Genomic DNA, 23,375 nt, shown 5'->3' on the forward strand with positions numbered 1-23,375 from the left:
ATTGTACTGGTTTTGAATATAGGAAAGAAGAGGGTAAAGGTGAAAATAATTTCTGATTTCACTATGGCCTCACGAAAAAACAACAGTGGGGAGAAGAACAGAGAACAGGAGAAACACGGATTCTACAGAAAGGAAGCAAATTAGAAGTTTGTTCTGGTATCCCTAAATTATTTCCAGTCAGTTCTGTCTTCTCTCTTAAAAATAGAACAAACAATTAATAATTTTAAAAAATCTAACTTAGAAAATACACTGGTAAGTAACTAGGGAGATAGTGCTTAAGATCAGAGTGGAGCCTTTACTCTAATTTTAGCTTTATTCTCTTTATTCTCCTTAAGCATTGACATTTTAGGCTAAGCAATAATGTTTTCAGTTAATCCCAAATATGTTACTGTAGTCTATCAGTTGAATTTATTTTAGCAGTAACCTACTGGATAACTAACAAGTTCATTGAGGACTTATGATAGTCTAGAAAAGTTTCTAAACATTTTATATACATGAAATACTTTGCTCACCTCAATAGTCTATATAAAGTATTATCATTCTCATTTTACAGATAAGAAATCTAAGGCACAAAGAGGTTAAGGAACTTACACAAGTCCACATATCTATTATGTGATAGTACAGGATTTGAACGCAGGTGGCCTGTCACCAGAGTCTACATTCAACTCTGTGGCCATGCCCATGCCATATTTGTACATATTAGAATTTGTCTCAATGGTTCTAACACTAAACATCAACGATTAAAGAAACAGTGTATCTACTACACAATGTATGCAAATGTCTGTTTGTAAATACTTGAAGCACTGCTGCTTTGCATGCAAAACTGGCAATTTTTGTAAATAAGGCAAATTCAAATTTCACATTTCATGGTAATTTTTATTGATTTTATTCTTCAAACAAGCTCTTTTTCTTGTTTTAATAGGAAATGATAAATTTATCAAACAATTTAGCAGTGTTTTTTAAAAGTGTGTTCCATGGAACATCTGTCTCAAAATCCATTATTCAGATTTTAGATTTTCACCCCAAATCTTCTGTATAAGAATTGGAGATGGAGCCTAAGAATCTGCATTTTTACAGGTTCCTATGGTGTGTCTTATGCTTCTAGAGTTTGATTCAGAGGATGCAGAGATTCCTGGCAGGCTTTCAGTTTATCACTACTGCCTGCTCTAATTTAGACTAATTAGATAGAATACATTAACTTTCCACTCTCTAGTCCTAATTATTTACCAAAGACATACAACCTATTTTAAGTGACTTCCAAACAATTCATACAACCATGACCTCTCCTATCCAGATCACAAAAAAATAATAATGAAAACTCACAAGCTTGTGACCAACCCAAGGTTATCCAATTCCTCATAAGTAAAAATGTTTTCCTTACTGCCTCAGAAGACACATCATTTATAGTTTCCTCCTTCAAGCTTTTTTTTTTTTTTAAGTTTAATTTACCTTGAATCAATTCGTGGCTAAGCACTGACTCTAAATATTTTATAGCTTGATTTCTGCATTTGTCTTAAATCTAGATTTTTTTCCCCTAGTGATTCTTTTGAGTAAAACATTTTAAATTTTTCTGAAAAGTTTAAAAGTATTTTGAAATAGTTTCCCACCAAGTTTATTTCCTCCCATTGTATATTACATTATCTAATTAACTTTATTCCTGCTTAGCCATAGTTAAAGTCAATTCTAAAGTCAGGAGATACTATAATCAAGAGAGTGCTGGACCACAGCCAGCTTAAATTCCTGAAAACAAGGCTTCCTATACATGGTCCAACTGGTATGCACAATAAGTGATGAATGCTAGAATCCCAGACAATTGCTGTGAGGGGGGCTGAAACATGTTACAACTAGAAATTTGAAAAGTAACACAGAAAGGACATACTGAGAGGCAATTGTGAATGATGCAGATTATTTATGAACTGCCAAGAAAAATAAGAAGAGGAACAGATCTTCCAGGTAGTATCAGAGTTAACATGATTAATTTTGAAAGAGGCACTGGTCAAATCTGAGGCATTATTAAGTGGAAAATAGTGCTGGGCATAAAGCACAGTCTTCACAATCATTCAGAAAAGAACACAATATGAGAATATATTTTGTGAACCATGAAGTCTGTGAAGGCTTTATCATCATCATCATCATCATCATCATCAGTAGTAGTAGTACTAGTATACATTGAAAGAACAAATAGTCAAACATTGAACCTTTCAACCTAGTGTTAAATTTGTATTTCAATATAGGTCACATTGGCAATTTCAAGGATTGTTTTATGTCTTTAATTACATTGACATGTCATTACAAATGTTGATTAAAATAGATTGACCATTATGTAACACACTTGGAATTCTCTTAGAGATTTGGGAAGGTAATTAATGAAATTCAACCTTAGATGTAGTGCTTCAAGAAATTTTTTATTGGGTTAGGGAAGTGTTTCTTTCAAAGGCTTTACCTTTTATATCAATGGTAAATATGAATTATATATAAATGGTAAATATAAATATAAATTTGGAAAATATGTCACCATTATACTATTAATATAACGTGTTACATTCAGAGCCTAGTAACTTGTGATAAAGTCACTTAACAATTCTAATAATATCTCCTGTAATAAAGTAAGTGGAAAATTTTTGGCCACATCTAGTAATATAATCATATTTACTTATATTACATCATTGTAAAATATTCTTGTTAATGAAATGAATTATCTGCATTGACAAAGTATACAAGATGCATGTTTATTATAACATATCATTTTGAAACAAATGGTTGCCATTAAAAAATTTATTTTCTGCGAGAAGACCCAAATAAATAAAAAGTGAAAATCAGGACATTACAATTCATACCACAGAAATACAAAGGCTAAAAGAGACTACTATGAACAATTATACAACAACAATTAAATAAATTAGAAGAAACGGGTAAACTCCTGAACACATACAACTTACCAAGACTGAAACATAAAGAAATAGAAAATCTGAACAGATAGATATGAATAAGGAGATAAAATCAGTAATAAAAAGCTTCCTATCAAAGAAAACCTTAGAATCTTATGGCTTCACTGTTGAGTGCCACCAAACATCAAACATCTAGAGACAAATTATTACCGATCCTTCTCAAACATTTTCACGAAATTGAAGACGAGGGAATACATCCAAACTCTTTTATGAGGCCAGTATTATGAGGTTAGAGCCAGATGAGAACACTACAAAAAAAAGAAAATTACAAGGCAGTATCCCTGATGAACATATGTGTAAAAATCCTCAACAAAATACTAACAAACTGAACTGAATACCTAATGTAAATGATGAGTCAATGGGTGCAGCACACCAACATGGCACATGTATACATATGTAACAAACCTGCACATTGTGCACATGTACCCTAGAACTTGAAGTATAATAAAAAAGAAAAAAAAATCTACCAGAAAAACTGTTAGAACTAAGAAACAAACTCTGTAAAGTTACAGAAGACAAAATCAACATGCGAAAATAAATACCATTTGTAGATACTAACAGCTAACTATCTGAAAAAGAAATCAGGAAAACAATCTCATTTACAATAGCTAAGAAAAAAACAATAAAATACGTAGAAATAAATTTTAATGAAAAGTGAAAGACCTGTACACTGAAAGCTATAAAACATTCATGAAATAAATTGAAGACATAAGTGAATGGGAAGATACTCCATGTTCATGAATTGGAAGAATTCATATTGTTAAAACGTCCATACTATTCAAAATGGTCTATACATTCAATGTTATCTCAATCAAAATTCTAATGACATTTTATATAAAAACAGAAAAATAATCCTAAAATTTGCATAAAACCACAAAAGACCCCAAACAGCTAAAGGAATCTTGAACAAAAACAAAAAACCCACAAAAAACAACAGAAACAAAGCAGGCCAGTCTCAGTGGCTCATGCCTGTAATCCCAGCAGTTTAGGAGGCTGAGGCGGGCAGATCACCTGAGGTCAGGAGTCGAGACCAACCTGGCCAACATGGCGAAACCCTGTCTTTACTAAAAATACAAAAATTAGCTGGGCATGTTGGCGCATGCCTGTAGTTTCAGCTACCTGAGAGGCTGAGGTAGGAGAATCGCTTGAACCTAGGAGGCGGAGATTTCAGTGAGCCGAGATCACACCATCGCACTCCATCTTGGGCAATAAGAGTGAAACATTGTCTCAAACAAACAAAAAAAGAAAAACAAAGCTACAGACATCACACTACCTGACTTCAAAATATGCTGCAAAGCCAGAGTAATCAGACAGTGCGTAGTGGCATCAAAACAGATACATAGTCCAATGGAACACACTAGAGAGCCCAGAAACAAATTCATATATTTACAACCAACTCATTGTTGACCTAGTTATCTAGAACACTAATGGGGAAAAGACTGCCCCTTCAATAAATGATGTTGGAAAAGCTGCATATACACATGCAGAAGAATGAAATTAGGCCCTTATCTCACACCATATACAAACATAAACTCCAAATTGATTAAAGACTTAAACAAAAGACCTGAAATTGTAAAACTACTAGAAGAAAACATAGGGGAACGTCTCTATAACATTGGTCTGTGTAATAATTTTTTTGGATATAAACCTGAAAGCACAGGCAACAAACGCAAAAATAGACAAATGTAGTACATCAAACCAAGTTTTTTGCACTGCCAAGGGAAAAAAAGTCAACAGAGACAACCTTTGGAATGGGAGAAAATATTTGCAATCCATATATCAGAAAAAGGGTCAGTTAATATCCAAAATATATTTTAAAATAGCAAGGAAGCAATCCAATTAAAAATGGACAAAAGGCCAAAATAGACATTGCTCAAAAGAAGACACACAAATGGCAAACAGGAATATAAAAAAATGTTCAGCATAACTAATCATCGGAAGAATGTAAATTAAAACCACAACGAGATACCACCTTTTGCCTGTTGGAATAGCTATTATCAAAAAAGAAAGATAACAAGTGTTGGCAAGAATGTGAAAGAAAAAAAAACCTTGTACACTGTTGATGTGAAGGTAAATTAACCATTATGGAGAACAGTATGAAGGTTTCTCCAAAAACCTAAAAATAAAATTACCATATGATCCAGCAATCTCACTAGTGGGTATATATCCAAAGGAAATTACATTGGTATGTCAAAGAGATATCTATTCTCCCATGTTTATTTTGCATTATGAATAACAACCAAGATATGAAATTAATTTTAGTGTCCATCAACAGATGATTGAATAAAGAAAATGTAGTATATATGTACAATGTAATACTATTTATCCATAAAAAGAAGGAAATCCTGTTATTTCCTTCAATATGGATGACTTTGGAGGCCATGATGTTAAGTGAAACAAGCCAGGCACAGAGAGTGTGTTCTCACTTATATGTGGAATCTAAAATAGTTAAACTCATAGAAGTAGGGAGTAGAAAGGTGGTTGCCAGGGCTAGGACAGTGGGAAGAAAGGGAGTTGAGAAAATGTTGGTCAAAGGATATAAAATTTCAGTTAGGTAGGAGGAATAAGTTCAAGAGATCTCTTGTATAACATGATAACTATAGTTAATAACCATATATTTATTGTAGTCTCAGAAATGCAAAAATTAAAAATTTGAACTCATGGAAGCAAAGAATAGAATGGTGATTATCCCTGGTTGGAGTCTGGAGATGGGGAAAGAGAAGATGTTGGTCACCGGATACAAAGTTTCAATTAGACAGAAAATAGTACTATTTTTAGTTCTAGCAAACATGTTAGTGGTCCATTGTGCTACATGGTGACCATATTTAATATTATATAGTATATTTCCAACTTGCTAAAAGATTCGATTTTAAATATTTCACAAAAAACAATTAGTAGATGAGGTGATAGATATTTATTAGCTTGATTTAATCTTGATTTAACTTATACAATGTATAGATGTATCAAAACATCATATTGTACCCCCTATAAATACAATTACTATTTGTTAATTAAAAATCTTAAAAGGTAGATGTTTTGAAACACTAAGTTTGAGGGCAGTTTTTAATAAAGCACTGGCTGATGTCCCAACGGTCATTGTGTTCCCCAAAGGGTTTATGCTGGCTGTATTGCTTTATTATTACATAATTCAATTAAATATTACTATAAAAGGATGAGAAAAACATTAATTTCCTAGTAAATTTTGCATCTATCCTTCAGAATCCACTCTAATATCCAATTAACTTCTCCCTTAAGGGCCCAAATTTTAAAAGATACAATTCTGACCTAGCTATTCAAAACCCTCCTTTTTGTCAGAGGCTGCTTGTCTATTTTCTGACCTAAAATTTCTTTGAAGTCATCAAGCTCATTCTTACGGTTACCTGCCTGGGACTTAGATTTTAAATAGAATGTTTCGGAGTTTCTAGCTTTCTGGCTCTTCTTTCAGCAGTGTCTGGCCACCACCAATCACATTCCCACTAACACACCATGCACACTGAACTCGAATTATTTTGATCAGAACTAAAATGATACTGCTCAAATGCTTGGGTCTTTTATTTTGTACAGCTGAATTCCTTGCTCTTTGCTTTCTTCCTTTGGCTGAAACTGTAATGAACTTCTCCCTGGTAAGGAAATCTAAGACTAATAATAGCTTATTTAGCAGAGAAGCTCCATCTCCAGTGACCAGGGATATTTGAGAGTCTTATTTATAATCAAGACATACCTTTAAATCATATCCTAGTGTTTAGGCATTTTACTGAATTAGATAACAACTCAGTTAAATAATCTACACTTGTACTATTGAAACACATTAAGCAACTCACAATTTAGATTTTTTTTAATTGGTATTTTTTTTCTCCTTCCTTCCTTCCTTACTCTCTCTCAGAAATGGATCACTTCTGTTCATATCCCACTGGGGAGAATTGGTCACATGGTCCTACTTGGATGCAAAGAGAATTTGGAAGTATAATCATTATCTGGGCAATTGCTTCTTCACAACAACTCTAAACTATGGGAAAGGAAGCCCAAATTTTGGTGGTCAGTTGACTGTCTCTAGGAGATAAAAATCTCTTTAAAAAGTCTCTGCTGGCCGGGCTCAGTGGCTCACACCTGTAATCCCAGCACTTTGGGAGGCCGAGGCAGGCGGACCACGAGGTTGGGAGATCGAAACCATCCTGGCTAACACAGTGAAACCCCGTCTGTACTAAAAATACGAAAAATTAGCCGGGCGTGGTGGCGGGCGCCTGTAGTCCCAGCTACTCAGGAGGCTGAGGCAGGAGAATGGCGTGAACCTGGGAGGCGGAGCTTGCAGTGAGCGCAGATCGCACCACTGCACTCCAGCCCGGGTGACAGAGCGAGACTCCGTCTCAAAAAAAAAAAAAAGACCAACTGTCTTAGCTTTCCATAGGTATACACAAGCTCTACTTTTGTTACTACTTCAGTTTTAAATCTTTTGTTCAGTGTACGCTAAAGTAGTGTAGAAAAGACACTTCAACAACTAAAGAATCTTTCAAAATACCTTATATTTCTGCTTTTTAGTCCTATATTCTTAAATTATAAAATAATTTAGCAACCAAGTTGTGAGTTCTAACGTTAATTATTCGTTTATGATGCTTTTCATCTCAGCTAGGATATATGTTCCCAGCTCATTAACATTTCCTGGTCATTAGCATTTTCCATTAAACTTCCTCAGTAGATCAAGTCTACACTGATTTCAATGTAGTTGCCTGTGGATACCACAAAGAATGGTAACAGGGAAAAAATATATAGAATCAGCATTACTCTGCAAAGAGGCCCTAATTAGACTCTCTCTATTCATACAAATAGATCTTTTATCAGTGACAACACAATGCAATTAGGAAAGGTCTCTTGTAACTTGTAGTGGGTGTAGTCAGCTGATAGTAATGTTTCTTTTAGCAAACACTTCAGTAAACAGTGTCTCATCAGTTTATTGTTATAATTCCTTCTAATAAGAATTGCCATCTAATTCAATAATTAGAACTAAACTATATTAATACCAATGGCTTTACAGTTAACTCCAATTTTTTAAAAATTTGAAACTTCACTTTGTTGCTTTTTGAAACATACTTCGTACGCTTGTTAAACGCCTTCAACAGACCGTCTATTTATCTAATACTTTAAGGATGTGTTGTTCTGCATGGAAATAACGTATTGAAAACAATGGTACTGGTATTGCAATTAGGGCTGACAAAATAGCTTTTCATCTTTTTCATTTAATATTTATAACACTGTTGTGAGGCTCAGAGTATGATTTGCCAGCAGAAACACAACTGGTCAGTAAAAGAACTAATTTTAAGTTCAAGTCATATATTCCCAAAAAGTAAGTAGATCATTGCATTGTGGTGACCATTTAAGTTTTTTTTATAATGCATGAACCTGAAATAATTTGAGAGTCATGAAATTGGGTTATTAATAGCAAATGCATAAAAGATATCAGTAAATATGTAAAGCTTCAATAAAAAATAAGGCCTGACAGCCTGGGCAACATAACAAAAAGAAATTACAACATATCTACAAAAAAATTAGGTTTAGTGGTGCATGCCTGTAGTCCTAGTTATTTAGGAGGCTAAGGTGAGAGGATCACTGGAGCCCAGGACTTCAAGGCTTTGGTGAGCTATGATTGTGCCACTGCACTCCAGCCTGGACAACAGAGCAAGATCCTGTCTCAAAAAGAAAAGACTTGACATGCTAATTACCTGCATGAAATCAGTAATGAGGAGGACATTGTGTATGGAGTCCATGACGGAACTGAAATATATGGGATGGATGGAACAGAGGGGAAGAAAGCAGTAAGAAAAGAGACTAGAGCAGCTAAAGGAGGCCCAACTCTGAGTCTGGCAGAGAAATTTAGACTTATTAATAAGAGGGCAGCAAATCAATATGAATTCTTGAGATACAAGTATTCAGGGAAAGTGCTTTAAAGAAGAAGGCACTTGTCAATGGACTTCATGATTACTTGAAAATAAAAAGGCCAAAGTCAACCAGTCTGCAGCCATCAGGTTGAGATGTGAAGAAAATGTAGACACTGTGGCAATGGAGTGAAGCAAATGGTCAGCCTAGGCTCAGGACTATATTGGACTTAAGGAGTAAATGACAGTAACGTATTAAAGACAGAGCCCCAGAGTTTTAGCCAAGAGGCTAGAAGATTGTGAGATTTAAGGAGTGACTTGTTTTCAAAAATAAGGTTGAAGTCTAATACTCAAATTTCAACTTAGTGATGTCAAAATAAATACCTCGTTTCTTCCAATTCTGTGAAGAAAGTAATTGGTAGCTTGATGGGGATGGCCTTGAATCTATAAATTACCTTGGGCAGTATGGCCATTTTCACTATATTGATTCTTCCTATCCATGAGCGTGGAATGTCCTTCCATTTGTTTATGTCCTCTTTTATTTCATTGAGCGGTGATTTGTAGTTCTCCTTGAAGAGGTCCTTCACATCCCTTGTAAGTTGGATTCCTAGGTATTTTATTCTCTTTGTAGCAATTGTGAATGGGAGTTCACTCATGATTTGGCTCTCTGTTTGTCTGTTATTGGTGTATAGGAATGCTTGTGATTTTTGCACATTGATTTTGTATCCTGAGATTTTGCTGAAGCTGCTTATCAGCTCAAGGAGATTTGGGGCTGAGACAATGAGGTTTTCTAAATATACAATCATGTCATCTGCAAACAGGGACAATTTGACTTCCTCTTTTCCTAATTGAATACCCTTGAGCTTGTCTGTAAAGGATTTTATTTCTCCTTCACCTATGAAGCTTAGTTTGGCAGGATATGAAATTCTGGGATGAAAGTTCTTTTCTTTAAGAATGTTGAATACTGGCCCCCACTCTCTTCTGGCTTGTAGGGTTTCTGCCTACAGATCCACTGTTAGTCTAGTGGGCTTCCCTTCGTGGGTAACCTGACCTTTCTCTCTGGCTGCCTTTAACATTTTTTCCTTCATTTCAACTTGGTTCCATTCTCCTCATCACTTTCAGGTATACCTATCAAACATAGATTTGGTCTTTTCGCATAGTCCCATATTTCTTGGAGGCTTTGTTCATTTCTTTTTACTCCTTTTTCTCTAACCTTGTCTTCTCACTTTATGTCATTTATTTGATCTTCAATCACTGATACCCTTTCTTCCACTTGATTGAATCAGCTATTGAAACTTGTGCATGTGTCATGAAGTTCTTGTGCCATGGTTTTCAGCTCCATCAGGTCATTTAAGGTCTTCTCTACACTGTTCATTCTAGTTAGTCATTCGTCTAACCTTTTTTCAAGGTTTTTAGCTTCCTTGCAATGGGTTTGAACATGCTTCTTTAGCTCAGAGAAGTTTGTTATTACTGACCTTCTGAAGGTTACTTCCATCAAGTCATCAAAGTCATTCTCCATCCAGCTTTGTTCTATTGCTGGCAAGGAGCTGTGATCCTTTGGAGGAGAAGAAGTGTTCTGTTTTTTAGAATTTTCAGGTTTTCTGCTCTGGTTTTTCCCCATCTTTGTGGTTTTATCTACCTCTGCTCTTTGAGGTTGGTGACCTACAGATGGGGTTTTGATGTAGATGTCCTTTTTGTTGATGTTGGTGCTATTCCTTTCTGTTTGTTAGTTTTCCTTCTAACAGTCAGGTCCCTCAGCTGCAGGTCTGTTGGAGTTTGCTGGAGGTCCACTCCAGACCCTGTGTGCCTGGGTATCACCAGCAGATACTGCAGAACAGCAAATATTGCAAAACAGCAAATGTTGCTGCCTGATTCTTCCTCTGGAAGCTTTGTCCCAGAGGGGCACCCGCCTATATGAGGTATCTGTTGGCCCCTACTGGGAAGTGTCTCCCAGTTAGGTGACATGGGGGTCAGGTATCCACTTGAGGAGACAGTCTATTCGTTCTCAACAGCTCAAATGCTGTGCTGGGAGAACCACTGCTCTCTTTAGAGTTGTCAGACAGGGATGTTTAAGTCTGCAGAAGTTGTCTGCTGCCTTTTGTTCAGCTATGCCCTGCCCACAGAGGTGGAGTCTGTAAAGGCAGTAGGCCTTGCTGAGCTATGGTGGCTTCTGCTCAGTTCGAGCTTCCCAGCCACTTCGTTTACCTTACTCAAGCCTCAGCAATGACAGGTGCCCCTCCCCCAGCCAGGCTGCCACCTCACAGTTATATCTCAGACTGCTGTGCTAGCAGTAAGCAAGACTCTGTGGGTGTGGGACCTGCTGAACCAGGTATGGAAGAGAATCTCCTTGTCTGCTGGTTGCTAAGACCTTGGAAAAAACACAGTATTTGTATGGGAGTGTCCCATTTTTCCAGGTACAGCCTGTCATGGCTTCCCTTGGCTAGGAAAGGGAAATCCCCTGACTCTTTGTGCTTCCCAGGTGAGGCGATGCCCCGCCCTGCTTTGACTCACCCTCCGTGGGCTGCACCCACTGTCCAACCAGTCCCAAGGAGATGAACCAGGTACCTCAGTTGGAAATGTAGAAATCACCCATCTTCTACATCAATCACACTGGGAGCTGCAGACTGGAGCTGTTCCCTATTTGGCCACCTTGGAAACTGCCTCCCCTCATTCAATAAATATTTTATTTCTAATGTAAGGGCTTTTCTGTTGATCAGCTGATTTCTTTCTTTTTTCTTTTTCTGTTCTTTTTTTATTTGTTATTTGTGTATTTATTTTTTGAGACTGGGTCTCTCTCTAGTGCCCAGGCTGGGGTGCAGTGGCATGATCTTAGCTCAAAAGATCCTCCCATCTCAGTCTCCTGAGTAGTTGGTACTACAGGCATGCACCACCATGCCCAGCTGTGTATGTATCCATGCGTGTGTGTGCATTCATGTGTGCATGTGTGTGTGTATGTAGTTTTTGTACAGTCAGAGGTCTTGCTATGTTGCCCAGGCTGGTCTTGAACTTCTGAGCTCAAGCGATCCACATGCCTCAGACTCCCAAGGCATAAGTCACTGTGCCCTGCCTGATCAATCTATTTCTAATCTGTGCAATTTTGGTTTTATTCCCCAATATTATAAATTTCTAAGAACCTGTGTTGATTAGATAAATATTCAACTTTAGAACCACTTTATCTCTTAAGAATATGATTTTTTTCTTGTCCTAACAGAAGTGGCTTTGTTTAAAAATAAGTAAAATACTAAATGTCTTCATAAAACAAGCCTGTATGTTTCCCATTTTGTAAAGTTATTAATCCTGACCTTCAGAAAAGCTTCCCAATTCATACACAAAGCAGTGCTTTAGCTATGAGACTTTGAAATAACGGGCTTAAGACATTGTTCCTCAAAGCAGGTGTTTAGAATTATATTGACAGAAAAGAATTTTTGAGATTGTATTTTAGCCTTCTGTTTTATAAACAGGGAAGCTGAAACTCAGAAAATGTATCCAAAACATAGATCAAGGTAGTAGTAGAAATGAGACTAGAATTCAGGGTGCTGACTCTAGAATTAGTGCTCTAGAATTTTCTACATGGACTGTTACTAGCCATAGATGCAAGAGCCCGGATACCAGGAATGGTTCAAAGTGATTCTATGTCTATTCCCTCATAAATACTACCCAAGAGTGCAATGAACTAGGTACTATCATGGCTCCTCCATTTTAGGGAGAAGGAAGCAAGACAGGCACAGTTGTAGTAACTCACTTAGCTAAGTTTGAATAACTGGCTGAAGGTTACACCCTAGTGAGGAATGAGGTTGGACTTTGAGCCCAGGTAATCTGGTTTCAAAGGCTGTTCCTCTCAAGTCCGGGGCTCCAATTCTACTGCTTCTAAGTATTCTGTATACCACCTTCAAAACAGAGAATAGTAACTAGAAGGAAATGAAATAACAAAGCTCCTAATTATTTCCTGCCCCTTCAACCAAAGATAATCTTCAGTTGTTGGCAACAGGGCTTTTGATAATTAAGTGCTTTACACAGTAAGAATTACAAGCTCCAGCAAATGTCAAGGGTGGTAAGGTATTTAACCAAGGCAATTGAAAACAATCTTATTCTTATCCTGCTGTTTGTAGAGCTCAAGGGAGAGTGAATGCTATGAAGGAGGGCCAGGACTTTAGTAGGTGATAAAGTACTGACAAAGGGGCAGTGTTTCAGTAAGGAAGGAGGTGGACAGCAGCATCCAACACAGAAGGGAATTCAAATGAGAGGAGAACGGAAAAGTCGTTATTGGGTTTGGGAATTAGGAAGCTGTTAGTGAGTTTTGAAAGAGCAAATTCAGTAGAATCTAGCCTGCAGAGGGCCAAGGAATAAACATAAAAGTATAAAAGTGTGCCACACCACTTCAGGTTTATAAATGAATATCAAAACTAGATTGCACTTCAGAAAATTAAGTTTTGTAATATTGTGCAAACTGGGAATATATATCTCAGTTTAAAAAATTGTTTTATTTAGTAAATTGCTACTGTTTAATAAGCATGAAACAAATATCAAGAAGTATAAAAGGTAAGTGGTGAAAAGTTTTCTTCCCTTCCTGTTTACCATCCGCATTCATCTGTCTTCCTATGGGTAATCACTCCTAGTTTTTTTGTTTGTTTGTTTGTTTTGGTTTGGTTTGGTTTTGAGATAAGGTCTTGCTCTGTCACCTCAGCTGGAATGCAGTGGCAGGATCTCAGTTCACTCCAATCTCTGCCTCCCAGGCTCAGGGGATCCTCCCACCTCAGACTCCTGAGTAGCTGGGACTACAAAGGTGTGCCACCTCATCCACCTATTTTTTTCTGCTTTTTGTATAGACAGGGTGTTGCCCAGGCTGGTCTCAAACTTCTGGGTTCAAGCTGTCCACCTGCCTCAGCCTCCCAAAGTGCCGGGATTACAGGTTTGAGCCACTGCGTCCAACCTAGTTTCTTCATCTTTTCAGATATTATTTTTTAAATAAGGAAAACACACACACACTTCTACATTATGGTATTGTACTAGACTGTTACAAACTTGCCTTTCCTCCCCATTAAGTGTATCTTGACAATCTCCCCATGTTAATACATGAGAATTTAAAAACGTTTAAATACTGTTTGGTTAGGTATATCATTTATTTTACTATTTCTGTATAGATGAAAATAAGGTTGTTTACACATATTTGCTGTCACAAATAGGGCTGCACGGTTTTATACATATATCCTTGTACATCTTTATTTGCATATATGCAAGTAAACCTCTCAGGTAAGTTCTTAGAAGTGGATTTGTTGGATTGATGGATATAAACTGTTGCAATATACACTGCCAAAGTGCCACTTTTTCCTACTGTACCAATCTGCCATCCCAGAATCGATATATGAAAGCATCTGTTTCCTACTTCCTCACCAATGCTGTATTAGCAAATTTTGAAACTTAATTTTGCAAATCTGATAGGTAAAATATATCTCAATATAGTTTTCAGTTGTATTTCTGTTACCAGGAGTGAAGAATATCTTTTTATAGGCTCAAGAGTCATTTGCAGCTAACTTTCTGTAAAACATCTGTTCATAAAATTCTTTATTTTTCTTCTGGGTTGTTATCTTTCTTACTAACCAATAAGAACTCTTACATATATGGGAGCTTAGCCTTTTGTCAAAAAAATAAAATAATTCTTTCCCAGTTTGTTATGGGTTTTTATTTTGTGTTTAGTGTTTCATGATACAGAAGTTTTTTGTTGTTGTTGTTGTTACAAGTTTTACAGAGGTGAATATATTAGGCTACTCTTTTGTGGCTTCTGGAATTTGTGTCATAGTTACAGAGGTCACCTTCACTTTGAGGTTATAAAATAATTCTTGCATTGTTTTTTAGTATTTTTAACATTTTGGTTTTTGCATTAAAATTTTTATTGTTTTGGAAGTTATCTTGGTATGCAGTATCAAATGTGGGACATAATTTAATTTTTTCCAGATGTTACCCACAGTGTCACAATGCCATTAATTCAATAGTCTATTTTTCCCAATTACTTGAGATGCCTTACATATCACATGAACTTAGTTGATAAAGCAGTGGCAGAATTTGAGAGGATTGATTCCAATTTTGCAATAAGTTCTACCATGGGTAAAATGGTATTAAACTCTGTCACATGCCAAAGAGAAATCTTGCATGAAAGGAAGAGTTAATTGATGTGGCAAACTTAATAATTTTCTTATTTTAAGAAATTGCCACAGTCACCCTAGCCGTCATCAACTACCACCCTGATCAGTCAGCAGCCATCTACATGGAAGCAAGATCTCCACCAGTAAAAGGATTACAACTCACTGAAGGCTCAGATGATCATTAGAATTTTTTAGCAATATAGTGTATTTTAACTAAGATATGTACATTATTTTCTTAGATATAATGCTATTCCACACTTAATAGACTACAGTATAGTGTAAATATAACTTTTACATGCACTGGGAAACAAAAAAATTTGTGTGACATACTTTATTGCAATATTTGCTTTATTGTGGTGGTCTGGAGTCAAACCCACAATATCTGCGAGGTATAACTATAAAAAAGAAGTGTCAATAAAACTGTGAGAGAAGAACAATGAGGAAGTACAATCCTGACAGATATTAAAGCATACTATAAAGCTTTTAATTAAAATAGCACTGTATTAAACATGATCATACAGCAAGACCAATAGAACAGAAGAGATATTTCAGTAACTATGTTCATGTGATATCCTAACTCTTTTGTTGTCATTTCTACAATGTCCATAGCATCTTCACCAAGAGTAAATTCCATCTGAAGTAACCACTTTCTTGACTCACTCATAAGAGGCATCTCCTTATTTGTTCAGGTTTTATAATGACATTGCAGCAATTCAGTCAAATGTTCAGACTCTACTTCTAATTCTCTTGTGGTTTACACCATATTTGCAGTTACTTCCTCTGTGGAAGTCTTGAAACCATCCAAGTCATCCATGAAGGTTTAAATCAATTTCTTCCAAACTCCTTTTAATGTTGATATCATGAACTCCTCCCACGAATTACACATATTCTCAATGGCATATTGAATGGCGAACCCTTTCCAGAAAGTTTTCAATTTACTTTGCCCAGATTTATTGGAGGAATCACTCTCTATGGCAGCCAGGGCCTTACAAAATCTATTTCTTAAATAATAAGACTTGAAAGTTGAAATTATTCCTTGATATATGGGCTGCAAAATGAATTTTGTGTCAGCAGACATGAAGACAACATTAATCTTCTTGTACAACTCCATCAGAACTTTTATCAATGAACAGTAATATTTTGAAAGAAATCTTTTCTCCTGAGCAGTAGGTCTCAACAGTGGGCTTCAAATATTCAGTAAACCATCTTGTAAATACATGTGCTGTCATCCAGGCTGTTGTTTCATTTATAGAGAACAGGCAGAGTAGATTTAGCATGATTCTCAAGGGTGCTAGGATTTTCAGAATGATAAATAAGGGCTGGCTTCAATTTAAAGTCCACAGCTGCATTATCCCCTATCAAGACAGTCAGCCTGTCCTTCAAAACTTTGAAGCTGGGCATTCACTCCCCCCTAGCTATGAAAGTCTTCGGTGGCATCTTCTTCCAATACAAGACTGTTTTGTCTACGTTGAAAATCTGTTGTTTAGTGTAGCCACTGTCATAATTACCTTAGCTACATACCGGCTGCAGTTTCTGCATAAGCACTCGGTGCTTCACCATGTCTTTTATGTATGGAGATAGATTCTTTCCTTAAACCTCGTGAAATGAACCCACCTTTGCTAGCTTTTCCACTGCAGCTTCCTTTCCTCTCTCAGCCCTAATAGAATTAAAGAGAATTATGGCCTTAATCTGAAGTAGACTTTATGTAATAGAATCTGTGGGTGATTTGATCTTTAACTGGACTACTAAAATGTCTTCCATATCAGCAACATGACTGTTTCTCTTATCATTCATGTGTTCACTAGAGTAGCACTTTTAGTTTTCTTCAATAATTTTTTATTTGCATTCCTAACTTGGTTAACTGATGCAAGAGGCCTACAACTTGGCTTTCAGTGTGCCTTCCTTACTAAGCTTAAACATTTCTAGCTTTTGAATTAAAGTTAGAGACATGCAACTCTTCCTTTCACTTGAACAGGAAGGCCATTGTAGGGTTATTCATTGACCTAATTTCAATATTGTTATATCTCAGGAAATAGGGGTGTCCCAAGGAGAGGAAGAAAGACAGAAGCATGATCTCTTGGTAGAGCAATCTGAACACACACAACGTCTATCGATTAAGTTCAGTCTCTTATGGGCACAGTTTGTGCCACTTCAAAACAATTACAAAACAACAACATCAAATATCACTGATCAGAGCTCACTATAACAAATATAATAATAATAAAAGTTTGAAATATTGCATAAATTACCAAAATGTGACACAGAGACATGAAGTAAACACAATGCCGTTAGAATAATGACCTCTATAGATTTGTTTGATGCAGAGTTGCCACAAGCCTTAAATTTGCAAAATGCAATAAAGCAAAGTGCAACTTAAAAAAGTATGCCTGTATTTTATTTTGATGTAAAATCTTCACCTTATCTAAATGTGAAAAAATATTAATAATTAATATTAATAATATTTTGTGTTGTATTTATAAATTACTTTACAAACTAATTAATTTTAAAATAATTAAATTAACTAAAATTATTACAAAGTTGAGTTTTCTTATCCAAGAACATAGAATCACTTCACAGGGGCATAAGTTTTCATGTAACTCACAGTGTTTTAAATTTTTCTTCAACCCTTGCCTCCCTCCTTTTCCTCCCCCTTATTAGTCCCCAGATTGTTGCCATATTTATGTTCATGAGTAACTAATGTTTGGTCCCCACTTGTAAGTGAGAACATGTAGTATCTGGTTTGCTGTTCCTGTGTTAATTCACTTAGAATAATGGCCTCCAGCTGCATTTATGTTGCTACAAAGGACAGGATTTCGTTCTTTCTTATGCCTATGTGGAATTATACGGTATTATGTACCATATTTTCTTTCTCCAATATACCACTGATAGGCACCTAAGTGGATTCCATGTCTTTGCTATTGTGATTAGTGCTGCAGTGAACATTTGAGTGCATGTGTCTTTTTGGTAGAATAATTTATTTTCTTTTCAATATACACCCAGTAATGAAATTACTGAGTTGAATGGTAATTCTGTTTTAAGTGTTTGAGAAATCTCCATATTGCTTTCCACAGTAACTGAACTAATTTACATTCCCACCAACAGTGTATAAGCATACACTTTTCTCTGCCAGCATCTGTTGTTTTTTGACTTTTTAATAATAGCCATTCTGATTGGTGCGAGATGGTATCTCATGGTACTTTGATTTGTATTTCACTGATGATTAGTGATGTTGATTATTCTTTCATATGTTTGTTGGCCACTTGCATGTCTTCTTTTAAGAAATATCTGTTCATGTCTTTTGCCCACTTTTTAATGGGATTATGTATTTTTTGCTTATTGAATTGTTTAAGTTCCTCACAGATTGTAGATACTAGACCTAGGTTGGATGCATAGTTTGTGAATATTTTCTCCCATTCTGTGGGTCATCTGTTTACTCTGTTGATAGTTTCTTTTGCTGTGCAGAAGTTCTTTAGTTTAATTAGGCCCCATTTGGCAATTTTTGGTTTTGCTGCAATTGCTTTTGAGGACTTAGTCATAAATTATTTCCCAAGGCTTATGACCAGAATGGTGTTTCCTAGGTTTTCTCCTAGGATTCATATAGTTTGAGGTCTTACATTTAAGTCATTAATCTATCATGAGTTAATTTTTATATATGGTGAAAAGTAGGGGTCCAGTTTCATCTTCTGCATATAGATAGCCACTTATCCCAGCATCATTTATTTAATATGGAGTCCTTTACCCATTGCTTATTGTTGTCAACTTTGTTGAAAATCAGATGGCTGTAGGTGTGTGGCTTTATTTCTGGGCTCACTATTCTGTTCAATTGGTCAATAAGTCTGTTTAGGTACCAATACCATGCTGTTTTAGTTACTGTAGCCTTATAATATAGTTTTAATTTTGGTAATATGATGCCTCCAGCTTCATTCTTTTTGCTTAAGATTGTTTGGGCGATTTGGACTTTCTTTTCATTCCATATGAATTTTAGAATAATTTCTTCTAATTCTGTGAAAAATGATATTGGTGGTTTGATAGGAATATCATTGAATCTGTAGATTGCTTTAGGCAGTATGAACACTTTGACAATATTGATTCTTCTAGACCATGACAAATGGAATGTTTTTCCATGTGTTTATGTCATCTATAATTTCTTTCAGCAGCGTTTTGTAGCTTTCCTTGTAGAGATCTTTTACCTTCTTGGTTAGATATATTCCTAGTTATTTTATTTGTGTGTGTGTGGCTATTGTAAATGGAATTGCATTCTTGATCTGGCACTCTGCTTGAACATTATTGGTGTATAGAAACACCACTGATTTTTGTACATTGATTTTGTATCCTGAAACTTTACTCAAGTTGCTTATCATTTTCAGAAGTCTTTTGGCAGAGAGTTTAGTGTTTTCTAGGTATAGAATCATATTATCCAAAAGAGAGATAGTTTGGCTTTTTCTTTTTCTATTTGAATGCCTTTATTTGTCTTTCTCTTGTCTGATTGCTCTTGCTAGCATTTCCCGTACTATGTTGAATAGGAGTGGTTAGAGTAAACATTCTTGTCTTGTGCCAGTTCTTAAGGGGAATGCTTACAGCTTTTTCCTATTCAGTATAATATTATCTGTGGGTTTGTTATAGATGGCTCTTACTATTTTGAAGTATGTTTCTTCCATGTCTAGTTTATTGAGAATTTTTATTATGGAGGGATGCTGGATTTTATTGAAAGCTTTTTCTGTATGTATTGAGGTGATCATACGGTTTTGTTCTTAACTCTGCTTATGTGGTGAATCACATTTATTGATTTGGTATGTTTAACCAACTTTGCATCCCAGGAATGAAGCCTACTTGATCGTGGTGAATTAACTTTTCCATGTATTGCTCAATTCAGTTTGCTAGTATTTTGTTGAGGATTTTGTGTCTACGTTCAGTAGGAATGTTGGGCTGCAGTTTGTTGGGGTTTTTTTGTTTTGTTTTGTCTTTAGGTTTTGGTATCAGGGTGATGCTGGCTTCATAGAATCAGTAGGGAGGAATACCTCCTCCTCAGTTTTTTGGAATAATTTCAGTAGAATTAGTGCCAGCTGTTTTCTGTACATCTGGTAGAATTTGGCTATGCATTCATCTGGTCTAGTGCTTTTTAAGGTTGATGAGTTTCTTATTGCTAGTTCAATTTTGGAGCTTGATAATTGTCTGTTCAGGGTTTTAATTTACTCCTGGTTGAACCTTGGGAGGTTGTGCATTTCCAGGAATTTATCAATTTCTTCTATATTTTCTAGTTTGTGAGCATAGAGGTGTTTACAAAAGTTATTGGGCATCTTTTGTATTTCTGTGGGATTAGTTGTGTTGTTACCTTTGTTGTTTCTGATTTTGCTTATTTGGATCTTCTCTTTTTTAATAATCTAGGTAGCAATCTATTGATCTGGTTTATTCACTCAAATGACAAGCTTTTGGTATCTTTGATTTTTTGTATTTATTTTTGGATCTTAATTTCATTCCATTCTGTTATTTCTTTTCTACTAGCTTTGGAGTTAGTTTGTTCTTGTTATTCTATTTTCCTGTAAGTATAATGTTACATTATCAGTTTCAGATCTTTCCAACTTTTTGAACAAGGTGTTTAGTGCTATAGAGATTCTTCTTGACATTGCTTTTGCTGTATCCCAGATATTTGGTATGTTGTGTCTCTGTTTTCACTTATGTCAAAAAGTGTTTTGATTTCTGCCTTAATTTTGTTGTTTGCCCAAAATTCATTTAGGAGTAAGTTGTTTAATGTCCATGTAATTGTGTGGTTTGGGGAGATCTATGTGGCATTGATTTCTATTTGTATTCCACTGTGGCCTGACAGTTTGGCTGGTATATTTTCAATTTTTTTGAATTTATTGAGATTTGCTTTATGGCTAGGCATGCAGTAGATCTTGTAGTATGTTTCTTGTGCTGGGGAAAATAATGTATATTCTGTAGTTTCTGGATGACTCTATCTTCTGTAGATGTCTATTAGGTCCCATTGGTCAAGTGTTTAACTTAAGTCTGGAATCTTTGTTAGTTTTCTGCCTCAATGACCTAACACTGTCTGTGAGTGTTGAAGTCCCCCGCTATTTTTTGTGGCTGTCTAAATATTTTCATAGGTCTAGAAGTACTTGTTTTATGAATCTGGGTGTTCCAATGTTGAGTGTGTTTCTATTTAGGATAGTTATGTCTACTTGTTGAATTTAGCCCTGTATCATAATGTAATGCTGTTCTCTGTCCTATTTTACTATTACTGGTGTAGAATCTGTATTATCTGATATAAGAGTAGTGACCTCTGCTCTTTTTTTCCGTATGAATGATAGATCTTTCTCCAACCCTGTACTTTGACTCTATTGGTGTTATTGTGAGATGAGTCTCTTGAAGACAGTAGATAAATGAGTCTTGCTTGTTGGTTTGCCCAATTGATGTGTCGTGGACAAACAGTAGTACATTTGCCTCCTCTTACTGGTATGTTTCTATTTCTCCCTGCTACTTTTGCAGTTTTTGTTTGACAAATGATGACACCCTGTTGTTTGATTGGTAGATATTCATCACTGTTTTCTTTTCTTTTTGAATGCCATGTTTCAGCCTTATAATATGTTATTTCATTTTGGACTCCATGCTTTAACAATATATAATAATATATCACTCTTCATTTGTTTAATTCTTGTTATCTTGAATTCAACCTTGATGATATTAAGATCATGACTCTGGATGTTTTGTCTGCATTTGAACGATACAGCTTTGTCCATTCACTTATTTTTAACCTTTGGTTTAACTGTGTTCCATAGTATCACATATTCCACCCCCATATACAATGATTGTGTACTACATGGTCTTGAATTTTATTCATTTAGACTATTGAAATCTAGTAGAGTTGTTCAGGATGCAACTTATTTAACTCTGAGTCCTATTTCGAATAAAATTATATGTAGCTTTGTGATCTAATTCAAAATTATTTTCTATTCAATAGATATATTTAGCTTATTTTAAGTTGTCCAAAATACAGATATATTTAATCTTACATCCATTCTGTTACTTTGACTTATATTTCCTGTCATTGTAATTATCATCATCACTGTATCTTTCAATATGTGGTTTGTTTTCTTTCACATGTGTATATTTTGTGTGTGTGTGTGTTTGTGTGTGTATAGTTTATTAGTTCCCTAGCAAGAAAAAGAATAAGAAACTTAGCACATCTTTTCTTCCTATTCATCTTCTCTTTCCCTTCCACACTTTATACTATTTAGTAATAGTATGGTTTGTGTGTTTACTTTTATGTAACAGATATGCATACACTTCTATTACTTTGCTAATTTTAAATTTCTTTTTAATTCCAGTGATTTGAGGTAAGACAATCAGGATGCTTAATCTGTCTTTTTCCTCCTTGCTCATTTCAATTTTTGTCAAGATATTTCTTATTTGTAGGACATACAATATTTACACTGATATGTCACTGTAAACCCCACATTTGTCTTAGCCTTAGGTGTATTATTGTTAAGTATATTCAATGTACATTATATCATAATAGCTAAACTTATTCTCTAGTAGTTTTTTCAAGAAAGATTAGTGGAAGTAATGTTATCTGGTTTCTTGACTATCGCAAACTGTTTGTCTATGGCCTTTATACCTAGAAGTCAGTTGGGCCAGAAAATTATTCCCTCAGTTAAATTTTTTTTCTGTATAGGATTGTTTAGATCACGTCTTCTGACATTAAATGTTTCTGTGGAGGTTGAAGAAACATAATATGGCATGCTTTCCAGGTTATTTTTCAGTATTGACTCTTCTAGATTAATTTTTCCTGGCATGTGGTGTGTCTTCACACACATACATACACACACACACACACACACACGCATATGGACACACACGGACACATTCAAGCCTTTCTTTATAATTTCAAGGAAATTTCTTTGAATTATATTTAAATATTTGTTCTGTAATTTTGTCTTGATTTAGGTTTTGTAGCAATTCCAATTATGTATATGTTGCACATCTTTGTCTTTTTATGTATTTTTTCTGTTTAATTATTTCTTTAATTCTATCTCATTTTCTATCCTCTCTTTCTCTCGTTTCTATGTTTTTTACAGTGTCCCTTTGCTTTTGTATTCCTTCTCATATCTTTTTCATTTCTTTGTTTATTTTATTTTTGCCTTTTATTTTCTATGTTTAGCCAATGCAATTTCATGTCTTGCTGCTTTCTTGCCATCTGTTCCCTGATGTCCGGCATCTTTGTTGTATTGTTGCATTTTCCTTCATAGAAGCAATAGTTTCATTAAATTTTGTTATTTGCTTATTTTGTTTTAATTTGGGGACAAAGATTGGCCTAGGCTCTTTATTTGCTCCATATCAACATTTTTTTCTGGGCTATTCTTTATTTATTTCAAAATTTTGCTAATCTATTCTTGCTTTTTCTTTATAACTTATTTATTGGA

Source organism: Macaca fascicularis, chromosome 3 (assembly GCF_037993035.2).
Source record: "Macaca fascicularis isolate 582-1 chromosome 3, T2T-MFA8v1.1".
Lineage (NCBI taxonomy): Eukaryota > Metazoa > Chordata > Mammalia > Primates > Cercopithecidae > Macaca > Macaca fascicularis.